Source organism: Pseudophryne corroboree, chromosome 2, assembly GCF_028390025.1.
Source record: "Pseudophryne corroboree isolate aPseCor3 chromosome 2, aPseCor3.hap2, whole genome shotgun sequence".
Classification (NCBI taxonomy): Eukaryota; Metazoa; Chordata; class Amphibia; order Anura; family Myobatrachidae; genus Pseudophryne; species Pseudophryne corroboree.
The window spans coordinates 332,525,331-332,540,492 of record NC_086445.1 but is presented as its reverse complement, the minus strand read 5'-3'; the positions used below and the strand labels follow the sequence as shown (position 1 = coordinate 332,540,492).

The window sequence follows — 15,162 nt, the reverse complement described above, 5'->3', positions numbered from 1 at the left end:
ATAACCAATCAAAATTTTGCCTATGCAAAAAAGCCAATCCCCAATACCCTCAAAAATACATCCCATTATGAAAAAAAAGTGGTGCAAGATTAAATTAAAAGGACATGCACAGTTAAATAATCCAAGCACTTCAGAAACAGGGACTGACACTTTTGTGGCTGAAGTGCTCGATTCGTTTGTGCACCAGCAAAACAATAAATTAGAAGGTCTACCTCCAATTATTAATGAGGAGGTTGATGATGAGGGTTTTGACAGTGGAGATTCGATGTGTTGTTGGTCCAAAGTGCTGGTGACTGATACTGGACTGCTTGTTATTATTTTACAGGATTTTTTCAGCTTTTCATGGATAACTTGCATAAACTAGCTTTTTGGTCTTATACCCAGGCATGATAATGACCTTCTTTTTAACACAACCTAGAACTGCTGCCACTGGTGGCTGACTTACTTTGACACAAACAGCATTCTCCTCATCAACATTAGCATCATATATACAACAGTGACCTGCAGTCAGTTAAGGCAGAGCCTCTCCTGTCATATCCAGTATACCCCAGAGATTTGACTATAAAAATTATATGAAAAATACAAATATGATATTATAAATATATTCTTTGTATTATTCTAAGAATTTTTTATAGTAAAAAATCTAAAATATAGTGGACTATGGAGGTAATTCAGCGTTGATTGCCGCAGCAAATTTGTCAGCGGTTGGGCAAAAAAATTTTGCAGAGAGAGTTAGATTTGGGTGGGTTATTTTGTTTCTGTGCAGGGTAAATACTGGCTGCTTTACTTTTACACTGCAATTTAGATTTCAGTTTGAACACACCCCACCCAAATCTAACTCTCTCTGCACATGTTATATCTGCCCCGCCCCCTGCAGTGCACATGGTTTTGCCCATTAGCTAACAAATTTGCTGCTGCGATAAACTATGAATTAGGCCCTATGGTGTTTTTTGCAGCGTTGCGATCAAGTCAGAACTGCACATATGTATGCATCGCAATGCGCAGGCGCATCATACGGGTCCAAAGCGGATAGTTGCTGTGCGATGGATTTAGCGAATATTCCATTCGCACAGCCGATTGCAAGGAGATTGACAGGAAGAAGGCATTTGTGGGTGTCAACTGACCATTTTCTGTGAGTGGTTGGAAAAACGCAGGCATGTCCAAGTGTTTGCAGGGCGGGTGTCTGACGTCAATTCCAGCCCCAGACAGGCTGAAGTGATCGCAGTGGCTGAGTAAGTTCTGGGGAACTCAGACACTGCACAAGATCTTTTTGTACCGCTCGGCTGCACATACGATCGCACACTTGCACAGCTAAAATAAACTCCCCAGTGGGCGGTGACTATGCAAACGCAGGACTGCAAAAAATAGCTAGTGAGCAATCAGGTCTGAATGACCTCCTATGACAGCTGAAGCCATAGCAACATAAGAAATGGTGGTACCTACTGAATGTTATTTTGTAACAGTAATCGAAAAATGCAAATTTTTTTTCTTTAACACTGCAATTTGCACTGCAATCAGTAAGTTATGGTGGCACCTACTAAATAATATTTTTTAACAGTGCCTGAACAACACACAAATTTAATATTTTTTAACACTGCATTTCACATCACTATTAGTAACTTTGGTACCTACTAAATGTTATCTTTAAACAATGCCTGAACCTGTCCTGAGAATACACTTTTTTAAAATGATGATTTGCCTAATACTGAAACAGTCAAAGTGCTGCAGCCCACAGTCCTTTACTGATGACACTAACACAGTAGCCCACAGACATTTATTTTCACTGACAGTCACACTGCAGCCCACAGCCCTTCACTGATGACACAGTCACAGACAATGCTGCAGTCCACAGCCCTAGTTCAATGATGATGATGACACTGACACAGTAGCCCAAAGCCCTTAATCACAGTCACAGTCACACTGCAGCCCACACACTCTCCATCCTGAATGAAATGATGCCCAAACCACAAGAGAAGGCGTTTTATCGAATCCATAATATGTGAGATCTGACATCGGGAAGATGATGTTTTCCTCATCTTGAAATCTGAGGCTCATATTCACTTAGAATTGCCAAATTCAGAGGTGTTTGAGTTTTTTTTAAAAATCAAGCCACACATCTCTACATACAGTATTTATAGCAATCTAGAAGACTTAAAATAATTAATTCCATAAAAAATTTACTTATCCTCTAGGAAACACCATCCCAGAAAGCACAAGAGCTCTTCCCAAACCATGTAATGGTGAGCATGGGGTAATGCAATTAAAATGTGCTGAGCTTCAGGTCATCTTTTGCTTAAATTGTTTGGCTGCCAGGGCATGCTGGCATGGCCATCTTAACAGCAGTGTAGGCCCCTGGGCACAGCAATGCACTGGGCCCCCTACCCATCCTTCAGTGGTAGGGGTGGGTGGTGCTATCAGTGGCAGCTTTGTTGACCTACGGGAGGTAAGGGGTGTTCTATCTTCTGCTCAGCATGTAGGACCTGGAGCAGTGATTTCTGCTAATTACTCCTTTACTGCACAGATGGGGTTAACCTGTAGAAGGGGGCATTGGGCTGAATGAAGAAGCCCTAGTACATGACTTCCAGGGTGGTAGTGGGTGTTTAATATGTAGGGGAGGGGTGGATAGTGGAGTGGGCTTAATATTTATAATTTTCCGATGGGACGGCAGCTTGCTTGACTGCAGATATCTCAAGTTCCTGAAAATATATTTCTTAGATTTGAATGGGATAAATAACTAGAGAATGTCACCTTTCCGGATGTTCTGAGAACTTGGGGATCAGAGTTCAGGAGCCAGAGTAATTCACCATTGAAAATCTAAAACTGCATATTAGGCATGTGGAGCTGGAGCAGGGACCGACTGCTTGAAGGCTGATATCTCTGGTTCTGGGCATAGTAGAGACAAGCTGCCAGTGTCCACCAAGAGGGGAGAGTCACAGATTTAGGATTACACTCTCGGAAAAACTCTAACTCAGACAGAATCCGAGAAGAGCAATTAACAGGCTTGTATGGGGACCACTTCTTTCAAGTCAGATATCTCCAGTTCCCCAGTGCCGATTTTAAAAAATGTGGTACACCTGGAAAGAGGGGACCCTCAACTATCAGCCTTGGGCCCTTATACTCCTGGGAACTTTGGGCAATAGCCCATTAATTCCATACGAAAAGACAGCCCTGCATGCTGGCACTTAGAGACCGAAAACACCATCATGCTCTATCATACAGGGTTGCTGTGACCTATTGTCCTCCTAAAATAAATATGTAGAAAAGATTTGAGAAAAAAAATGAAAACAATCCATCACATACTGTATTTGTTCATTTACCAAATTATTGCTCATCCAATTCCATATGGGGGTCCACGTTAGAGGTGGCATACTTTTTCCTAATATAGTCTAGAAGAGCTCACTTGTAAGAAAAATCAGTTTCCCATGAACTGACCAATCAGAGTAAACCCACTGTATTTGTAAATAAAGAAAGCCCTAAAAGCTGTCATTTGCAGGTTGTTTTTTTTTTTAAGTAAAATCCAGGGATGCAACATAGAACATTTTGAGTTAGGTGATCAATAATTTGGTAAATGAGGGAATATGTGGGGAAGATTTTTATATAATAAAGCATTTTTAAGGTGTCAATGTCTTTTTTATAGTGTTTTTTTTTACAAGTGGACCATATGTCCCAGTAGCACTAGATGCTAACGCATGCTGGCACTTGTGGTTCTCCAAGTGCCACATGCTCTGGCAGCAATAAAATGTAGCCATGACAAGGCTTGCTGAGGTCTGTAGTTCAACACACAAAAACTTTTTACTTTTTCTAACAATTTTATTGACCCAGACTCACCACTAAACAGGATTGAGAAAAGCCCTAGTGCTGTCACCATAGGACTGGCATTCTCTAGGGAAGGGGGAGAGGGGGAAAACAGATTTTTCTGAGTACAACTCACCTATGGAATTCAGCCCCATGCTGAATAATCTGGGACTGCTGGACATAATGTCAGGGAGACCCTCCGCTGTGCATTTCCTTGCTATGGTGTTCCCAGACCAGTCTGACAACATTTTTGGGGGCTACTGCACACTGTTTGTACGCACATTTTTGCCACTATCAGTCCTAGCATTGGTCATTGGTGTTGACATCTTGGAAGTTGGGTGTGGGAGGGCACATTTTCTTGTATTAACTTTTTCTTGTAAAACAAGGTTCTAGACCAAATAGCACCTCTATTGTTTTGCATTTTATTTCTGGAGCATTTTGACTGATTGTTAACTTGCATTTCATCTGGAAACTTGAATCTTCAGTGGTTTGCATTCTATATTTTAAAATGATGGGTCTCTGTTGTCTGTGGATTTTCAAATTGCAGAAAATCACTAAAACCTCCATTTTAGCAAAATAGGAGGTTATTACATCCTAGTATAGGACTTTTATCAGTTATTTATCTTTATTTCCGTAGTATGAGTGAAATTGATTTTTCCATTAATTGAGGTTCTGTGACTCACTCAACATTGGTTTTCAAATAGAGTAGTATACAGTAAGGTGTCTATTTACTAAACCTTGGATGGAGATAAAGTGGACAGAGATAAAGTACCAACCAATCAGCTCCTAACTGCCATGTCACAGGCTGGGTTTGAAAAATGACAGTTAGGAGATGATTGGCTGGTACTTTATCCATGTCCACTTTATCTCCATCCAAGGCTTAGTAAATAGACCCCTTTTTTTTTAAAGAAGTTTAAAATAAGGACATCATGGTCATTCAGATATTTCATTACATGATAATTGTAATTATGTAATTACTCAGTTTTTATATATGTGCAGAGATTATATTAGTGCTATTACAATTCGTACTGTAACGTCTTGGAGTTCAGTTAATAAAAATTAATTTCTTGGACCCGTGTTGTCAAGATTTTATGTTTTATCAAATAAGTTTGAAATAAGTAGACATAATTAAAGCTTTAGCATTTTCTGTTTAGTGGACATAGTTTGTGACTTATTCTTATTCCACAAAGAGCAGAAAAAATCAATTTCAAAGCAAACTGATTTTGGAGATTGAAAAACTAGAAACAGCAAAAGACTAGGTATTTATTATTTGTGGAGAGCAACTTTTAAATAGTTTGTAAATGGTAAGAAAAGTGTAGTCATTAATTAGAGAAAAACTTTGTCAAATGTGACTGACAGTTGGAAAAAAAGAATTTATGTAAAAAAGCAATCAATTTTTCATATTCACATCTACAATATTTTCCTTGTATAACTGCAACAACGCTGGAAATAACTCCTGGAAAAATAGCATGGCATAGAGAAAAGTATTGATATCTTTTTTAGAACACATAATACTGCTGTCCATTACAACAGAAGAGCTGGTGTGTCATTGATATCAATGGATCAATATGCTAAGCCTCCTCTCCAGAGGTTTTATTGGATCATAGTACATTTGGAGAACAACTTGAGAAGCCACTCGTGCATGAAGGTAGCAGGAATAAACCAAAAGACTTTCAATGTGACATCTTTTGAACACCCCTAGATACATGATATGCATATACAGTAAGTACTAACAATATAAATATACAAGGTTGGGAAGAAAAAAACAAACAAACACAATCGCTGAACACAATATATCATGTTATTGTTCAAATGACTGCAGTGTGTGCATGCAAGAAACCATGTTTTCCGGGACTATATAAATAAAACCAATTTTTTAAAGCTTATTATTGCTATTACAGCTGAATATATGAAGAAATACTAAACATATCAATACATAAAAAGTACACTCGTATATAGATTAAAAGCAATAGGAGTACGGCACCACAGGTGAGTGTGAATAAACTCAAATAAATGGTCACTGTTGACACAATACAAACACTCCCTTAATTTTATAGGTGTCAGCTAGCCCCTAAGTATTTGGCATAGGTAAGATGCTTTTTAAAAGTAAATAGAAATGGGAGGATAGGGGTATCAGTGACCGACGGTGTCTGAATAAATATAAATTTCTATGAAGAAATGGCATAAAAAGATATGTAGTACTGGGGGTAAAAATAGGATTTTAATTACCTACCGGTAAATCCTTTTCTCGTAGTCCGTAGAGGATTCTGGGGTCCACATTAGTACCATGGGGTCTAGACGGGTCCACCATGAGCCATGGGCACTTTATGAGTTTAATAGTGTGGGCTGGCTCCTCCAGCTATTCCCCTCCTACAAGACTCAGTCTACAAACTGTGACCGAGGAGACGGACATACTTCGAGAGAAGGAAATACACAGGTAGTGGTGAGATTCACACCAGCTCACACATAAAAAGCAAACCAAGCTAACTTGCTTGAAACAATTCAGCAACGGCTGAACAACAGTACTTAATCAAATAGCAATGCAATACTTAACCAAGTAACAACTGCAGTTAAACTAAGCGCTGGGCAAGAGCCCAGCATCCTCTATGGACTACGAGAAAAGGATTTACCGGTAGGTAATTAAAATCCTATTTTCTCTTACATCCTAGAGGATGCTGGGGTCCACATTAGTACCATGGGGATGTACCAAAGCTCCCGGTACGGGAGGGAGAGCACGGAGGCTCCTGAAGAACTGATTGACCAAACTTTAGGTCCCCAGAGGCCAAAGTATCAAACTTGTGGAACTTAGCAAACGTGTTCGACCCGACCAAGTAGCTGCTCGGCAAAGCTGTAAAGCCGAGACACCCCGGGCAGTTGCCCAGTAAGACCCCACCTTACGAGTAGAGTGGACCTTAACAGATTTTGGACATGGCAAGCCTGCCGAAGAATAAGCATGCTGGATAGTGAACTTGATCCAGCATGAAATTGTCTGCTTAGATGCAGGATACCCAATCTTTTTGGGTTCATAAAGGACAAACAGAGAGTCTGACTTTCTGTGATGTGAAGTCCTCTTCACATAAATCCTCAAATCCCTCACAACATCCAAGGACTTTGAGGTAATTGAGGAGTCAGTAGCCACTGGCACCACAATAGGTTGGTTGATATGAAAAGCCAACACAACCTTTGGAAGAAACTGCTGATGCGTCCTGAGCTCACCTCTATCTATCTACACACACCTAGCGGTAGCTAATGCCAACAGTGTGACAACCTTCCAAGTGAGAAACTTGACCTCAACCTCCTGTAATGGCTCGAACCAATCTGATTGCAGGAACCTCAACACCACGTTAAGATCCCAAGATGCCGCAGGAGGCACAAAGGGAAGCTGGATGTGCAGCACCCCTTTCAAGAAAGTCTAAACAAGGCCAAAATCTGGACCTTGATGGAGCCCAAATGGAGGCTCACATCTGCTTGCAGCGAGAGGAGAAACCGCCCAAGTTGAAACTCTACCGAAGGAAACTTCTTGGAGTCACACCAAGACACATACTTTTTCCAAATGCGATCGTAATGTTTAGACGTTACTCCTTTCCTATCCTGAATCAGGGTAGGAATAACCTGTTTTGGAATGCCTTTCCGAGCTAAGATCTGGTGTTAAACCTCCATGCCATCAAACGTAGCCGTGGTAAGTCTTGATAAGTGAATGGCCCCTGTTGCAGAAGGTCCTCTCGAAGAGGAAGAGGCCTCGGATCTTCCAGCAGTAACTCCAGAAGATCCACGTACCAAGCCCTTTTTGGCCAGTCCGGAGCAATGAGGATCGCCTGAACCCTTGTTCTTTTGATTATTTTGAGAATCCTTGGGATGAGTGGAAGTGGAGGGAACACATACACTAACTTAAAAACCCATGGAGTTACCAGGGCATCCACCGCCACTGCCTGTGGGTCCCTCGACCTGGAACAATACTTCCAAAGCTTCTTGCTGAGGTGTGAGGCCATCATGTCTATTTGAGGTATGCCCCAAAGACTTGTCACCTCTGCAAACACCTCTGGATTGATGCCCCTCTCTCCCAGATGGAGATCTTGTATGCTGAGAAAGTCCACTTCCCAGTTGTCCACTTCCAGAATGAAGATTGCTGACAGCACCACCACGTGTTTTTCCACCCAGAGGATGATTCTTGTTACCTCTGCCATTGCAGCTCTGCTCTTCGTTCCGCCTGGTCAGTTTATGTAGGCCACTGTCGTTACATTGTCTGAATTAACTTGAATGGCCCGATCTTTTAAAAAATGTGTTGCCTGTAGAAGACCATTGTACACTGCTCTTAGTTCCAGAATGTTTATCGGAAGGCTGGATTCCAGACTTGACCACCTTCTTTTGAAGTGTTCCCCCTGGATGACTCTTCCCAACCTCTGATACTTGCATCTGTGGTTAGAAGGATCCAATTCTGATTCCCAAACCTGCGGCCCTCCAGTAGGTGAGAAGTTTGCAGCCACCAGAGGAGCGAGATTCTGGCTTTCGGTGACAGATGTATCCTCCGGTGCATATGAAGATGAGATCCTGACCATTTGTCCAGGAGATCCAGCTGGAAAGACCGTTCATGAAATCTTCCATACTGGAGAGCCATGCAGGAGGAAACCATCTTCCCCAGAAGGCTTATACACTGATGAACCGATACTGAGGCTGGCTTCAGGACATCCCGGACCATTGATTGAATCACCAATGCTTTCTCTACCGGTAGAAACACCCTCTGCACTTCCGTGTCGAGAATCATCCCCATGAAGGACAGTCTTCTTGTCGGCTCAAAATGTGACTTTGGAAGATTCAGGATCCAACCATGATCCCGAAGCAGTCGAGTTGTGAGAGCAATGGACAGCAACAACTTCTCCCTGGATGATGCTTTAATCAGCAGATCGTCCATATATGGAATTATGTTCACACCCTGCTTGCAGGTTTTCACACTCTTTCCTATCCTCTTCAGGGAAAGGAAAAGCAACCAGAACTCTCTTTGGGATCTGGAATTTTTTCTCTGGGTTTTTCCAGGATTTTTCAAATAATGCGTTTAATTCCCTAGACAAAGGAAAGGTAAGGGGGACTTTCTTATTGTCTGTAAAGAAAGCCTACTCGACCTGTTCAGGTACCTTGTCAGTTATGTCTAAAATGTCCCAAATGGGCTTAATCATTAGCTGCACCCCTTTAGCAAGGGATGCCTCCCCCCACAGTATGTCCCCATCACCATCACCCGTAACAGAGTCGGTATCCATGTCGATTTGCATTACATGGGCAAGAGCACACTTCTTTGGACATATACTAGGGGAGATTGTTGAGGTAGTGCGAGTAGAATACGACAAAAGCTCAACAGAGTTTTTTAAAACCTGTGTTTCAGTCTCATAATGAGCTATCCTAGATGAAATCTGGGATATCATACCCTTAATAGAAGCCACCCACTTGGGTTCGGGTTCAGAGGGCTGAGACAGTGTTTTGCATTCCTGAGTACAGGGAATAGACTATTCTAGAGAAGATACATACTCTGCAGCACAAGATACAGAGTCCCTAAACATGGTAATGTGAGATATATAGCATACACACACAGGAAAATAGGTACAAAGAAAATAGAAAGAGTGTGCTGTCAAGAAGCTGCTGGTGTAGGGGGTGGTAATTCCCCAAGAGAGTATATACAATAAAAAATGATGATCACCAGCGCTAGGTTGTATGAAGTATGTATATAGTGATATACTAATTAAAAATTCAGGACGGTAGGTTATATTGAGATAATGTATATAATAAATTTAATAATAATTAAAAATACAGATGCCTTTGCAACACAATTATAGGTTAATTGATCAAATAAAATGACACATCCACATATCTCCTCAGTAGGATTAAATCATACCCCGGCTAGGACTCCCTCTGGAAATATGTCCATATATGAGAAATTACGGAGAAAAGAAGACTCTTTTGTGGGCGCACTCTTTAACTTGAAATAAATTTTAAATAATAGTCAGAATAGATTAAAAGTGTAAATATTTAATAATTCAACAAGATTAAGATAACAAGTGGTTCATAAAGAAGATAATGGTCAAAGAAGATGATAGTATATTTAGATAGTACAAAGTACTTGATACACAATGAAAACTAAATTCTGACTGATAGAAGAGATTCTGAGTGTTTATAAACAAATTGTTTAGATTTTTAAACGGCACGTTCTACCACATTATGACATATTCCTTGTCAATGTCAAATTCAAATTAAATACAAAATAAATACAACAGTCCAGATGCTGGTTAATCTTATCGATAATAAAGGGTGGAAGGTAAGGTGGCAGTGCGAATCATCTGTCAGTGTTAGACACTATAGGGCTAGACCAATGGGCTCTACTAAACTGAGTATTCCTCAATGGTCACCCATTTGAGTACTGACCCAGCCCAACACTGATTAGCTTCCGAGATCAGACGGCTTCGGGCGTTTCCAGTGTGGTATGATAGTAGAGGAATTTGAACAATAATTGGAAGCTCTGGAATCACTGATGAGAGTCCACGAAATTACATAGTTATAAAACTCAGTTTTGCTCCTCTCCACTCATGAGTTAGAGACTGCCTGACACATCTTCCAAAAATCTCCTCATTATTGCTGGATACCACCATTCCTGCTACCCATACGGCATCAATTGGACAGCATTTCCCTTGGACAACACCATCTGCGGAGAAATTGGAGTTTCCCTATCTGCTTGAAAACGCTTGCATTTGGTATGCTTAACAGGGACTTTTCCAACTCCACTGCTTTTATCAATTCTCCTACAACATATATGGACATATTTCCAGAGGGAGTCCTAGCCGGGGTATGATTTAATCCTACTGAGGAGATATGTGGATGTGTCATTTTATTTGATCAATTAACCTATAATTGTGTTGCAAAGGCATCTGTATTTTTAATTATTATTACATTTATTATATACATTATCTCAATATAACCTACCGTCCTCAATTTTTAATTAGTATATCACTATATACATACTTCATACAACCTAGCGCTGGTGATCATCATTTTTTATTGTACACACAGGAAAATGTCAGACACAGTTTCCCTCAAGTACCTTCAGAGAGACACAGAGTTATGGAGCCAGCCCACACAGCGCCCAAGTAGACAGTTATATAATAAATGCCTTGCGATGACTGTGCAACCTTAATAGACTACACAGTAATATGAATAAACACTCTGCCCACCTTCTATCACCCCCTGGTACCTCACAGGATAGCTGTAGTTATGTGGCAGGTCAGCGCTCCCTGTCAGCGTCTCTGTAGTGTGATCTGCAGTGAGAAAATGGCACTGGTGAATGCTGGATCCACTCTGAGGAGAAGCTCCACCCCCTAAATTGTCGCGTCTTCCTGCACTTCTAGAAATTAAACTGGCCTGAGGTAATGGTTGCTAGCAGCAGTACAGCGTCCCTGATAGCTTCTGTGACCAGTGTAAGGGTGTTTGCGCTGGCCCAGGGCGGCCCTCACAGCACCGCACACTGTACCTCTGAGCCTTCTGGAGTGCAGCCTCAGCGCTGCGCTCCTACCCTGATGCCACCATTCTCACTTGATCCCCGTTTGTCGGGGCGCCGGTGTCCAACTAACCACCGACGTCTTCTGGCTCTGATAGGGGGTGGCGGCATGCTGCGGGAGTGAGCGGTCACCTAGGGGGCTAGCGATCATCACCCTCAGGAGATCAGTGTCCTATCAGCATAGATAGTGGCCATTGACCTCAGAGGGTTGGACACTACTCCCCCCCCTTAGTCCCATGAAGCAGGGTGGCTGTTGCTAGCAGCCTCCCTGTGCCTAACTCTATTAAAAATAATAAAACTAGAAAAACTCCTATGGAGCTCCCCTAACTGTGACCGGCTCCTCCGGGCACATTTTCTAAACTGAGTCTGTTAGGAGGGACATAGAGGGAGGAGCCAGCCCACACTATTAAACTCTTAAAGTGCCCATGGCTCCTGGTGGACCCATCTATACTCCATGGTACTAATGTGGACCCCAGCATCCTCTAGGATGTAAGAAAAAAGATTTTAGACAATAATTTATTTCTATATATAATAATAAAATTAGATAAAATATACAATTATAAAAAATAAAATGGACTATAATAAAGGGAAGGGAATAGTAAGGCACTGAATATTAGTAAAGGACTAAAACCATAATTTTAAATAAACAAGAGATAAAAAATGAGAGATTCCTGCTTATCTTAATATGGAGAGTCACATGAGGTACACCCAACGCATTTGATCTATCTGACTTCATCAAGGGGAAGTATCCAAAATGTCCAAATGATTGTTTTTGTTATTGGAATTGTAAGAAGGTGAACTAAAAGCAAATTTTATATTTTATATGCAGGGGTTTTAAACGACGAGGAGGGCCGTGTGAAGCCTCCTCTGTCTGGGCCCTCTTCTCTATGCAGGGCTGTAGAGAGTCTGAGCACTAGAGCACTCAGACCCTAATGTGCATAAGCAGATCTCCAGGACAATGGTGCAGCGGGCCATTTCTCCGCAATTTCTGCAGTGCTGCTGCCATTGACGTGGTAAGTATTAAAAAATGGGTGCAGCATGTACGGTGTGGGTTCCCCCTTACTCAGGGGCCTGTGTGAACTGCACACATTGCACCCGTTATAAAGACACCAGTGTTTATATGCCAGCATAAAATACTTTGTGTTTTTGGCTTCAGCATTAATATTCTGTAAGTTTTGATAAGAAATTCTACATTTGAAAATGAAAATTCATTTGTTTTGTGATATTTTTTGTTGTCTCAATTTAATCACTTACAATGTGTAGGAATAATATGGTAGCCCAATAATGCCCACCATTTTTAAACTAGAAAACCTACTACGTTAAATGAAGGAACCCATGTTTCCACACATATCGGTTTCTGTAATGCCCCAAATGTGATAGGACTTTTCAGTTTTTGGACAACTGTTCAACTCCTGGCTGCAATAATATTTGGAAGATAAATACTTTACACTGCTTTGTATTGGATACATCAAAATGTGTGTGAAAAGCATGTCCAGGAAGGAGGAGAGGAACGTGGTTGGAGTGCAGTCTAGTAGTATGCAAGCCCCCTCCAGCAGCACAAATTGGGCCACTTGGATGGAATTTCCCTCAAGCTATAAGCTGCCCCTAAAAAACACTGTAACTTTTGAGATGACAGTATGATTCTTTATATGTAGAGGAGACAGTTACGTGTCTAAATTTCTGATCAATTCACTAATATTGGTGGGAATATGTAAAAAACAAAAAACTTATCGCTCAAAGACAGATACAGTAATTTAAATATAGTTTATAAGTAAGCATCTTTAAAACCTTTTTCAAACTGTCAATAAACATTATTCCATTCCAGGTTAATACATCTGTCCCAGTGTGTCTATTTGTACATGGGATTTTCATACTAGTGTGATGTATTCTGTAGGTGTACAAAGGTTTCTTTCACCCAAAAAAAGACATTGTGCTCAATGAGAGCGTTCCTTTGCTACAGTTAGTGTGGTTATATTTTTCAGGTTTAGATTAATTGAATGAAATAGAGGAATGGAGCCGAACATTTTTAGGTGGAATTCCAAGTTGCATTAGGTTAAACAACACTGTGCACTGAGAGGGGCTATTTGGTGCAACTGAAGCAACAATGGGGGTCATTCCGAGTTGATTTCTCGCTAGCTAGTTTTAGTAGCCGTGCAAACGCAATGCTGCTGCCCACTGGGGAGTGTATTTTAGCTTAGCAGAAGTGCGAACGCATGTGCAGGCGAGCTCTGCAAAAACAGTTTGTGCAGTTTCTGAGTAGCTCTGAACCTACTCAGCGCTTGCGATCACTTCAGCCTATTTGTGTCCGGATTTGACGTCATACACCCGCCCAGCGACCGCCCAGCCACGCTTGCATTTTTTCAGACATGCCTGCGTTTTTGCAAATACTCCCTGAAAACAGTCAGTTGACACCCAGAAATGCCCCCTTCCTGTCAATCTTCTTGCAGCCGTCAGTGCGACTGAAAACTTTGCTAGAACCTGTGCAAAACAACAAATGGCTTTGTACCTGTATGTCACGCATGCGCATTGCGGTGCATATGCATGCGCAGAAATGCCGTTTTTTACCCTGATCACTACGCTGCAAACAACGGCAGCTAGCGATCAACTCAGAATGAACACTTCTGTAGCTGTGGTGCTCCTACAAGCACTGTGGAGCTGTGAGTGATTGTATGGGATTGTTTTTCCATGATAAAGTACTTGGTGAGTTATTCTCATTTCTACACTGCTTACTTTCCCTTCTACCATCAGTAGCTAGGGATTGGGTTTAATTAGATTTTAGGCTTTGATTCAAACTGTGTAAAGAGTTTTACCCATCTGTGTTTCCTTCATTAATATTACTAACAGAAAACATCAGGTTATTTAATTGCTGTTATTTAATGTGGCATCTGCTGAATACAGTGTAACTATTCCATTGCTATTACACAGCTATATATTGTTCAATTCATAACTTGCTACTTTATCTTCTGAAATATACCTGCAACATATTAATTGTAACTACATGACCATGGACTTAAGTGATTTTGTGTTTGTTTTTAATCAATATTTGTATGCAAAGAGATAAGAGATATCAATTTTACAATTCCAGATCATATGCAGTATATTACATTTAAATTGACCTTAGTTCTGAGTTGGTAATTTATGTATGTATCACTGATCTAACATGCAATGTATATGCGTTGCTGTAAGATAGCCGTTGCAAGTATGTGTACAGCTTTGCGCAGCTGATCTTATATGTGATGTGTATGCACATGCATTCACATTGTGTGCAAGATCAGTGATGACACATCTGTAGGTCCTTTCTTGAGGACTAGTAAGCTGCAAATGCTCCTAAACTAATATGTTTGCTTTGAAACCATAAAGTTTTGCACATATTAAATACAGGTCATTATCCTTCATAACTCAGCCTTAAGGTCCTTACACAATTAACGCTAAAATGAGCGACGTCGCTCATTTTTCCCCTCCTTGAGCGACGTCGCTCATTTTATCGTCAAGTGTGTATGCCGCCAGTGATGACCGATGCGCGGCCCCGCGGGTCGGCAACGATCGTCGCTGTTGGTAGGGCATGCATGAAGGATGTGGACTATCGTCCACGACCTTCATGCAGGGCTGGCGGGGGCGTGACGTCACTGAGCGATATGAGCGGTCATATCGCTCAGTGTTTATAGTCAGCCGCCGGCCAGCCCGGGAGGGGGAAACATTAGACGATGTCGCTCACAGAGCGACATCGTCTAATGTGTGTGGGCCTCAACTTTTGTCAAATATTTCTATGTTGGAGAACATAAATATTAATAATTCATATTCATAATTATTACTCAGTACAACCAGTACATTAT

General features: G+C 41.2%; 1 pseudogene; it reads right to left on the bottom strand.

Moving 5' to 3' along the window:
• Positions 1-10,154: 10,154 nt before the first annotated feature.
• On the bottom strand, positions 10,155-10,273 carry LOC135051503 (5S ribosomal RNA; annotated as a pseudogene).
• Between the last annotated feature and the right edge of the window lie 4,889 nt (positions 10,274-15,162).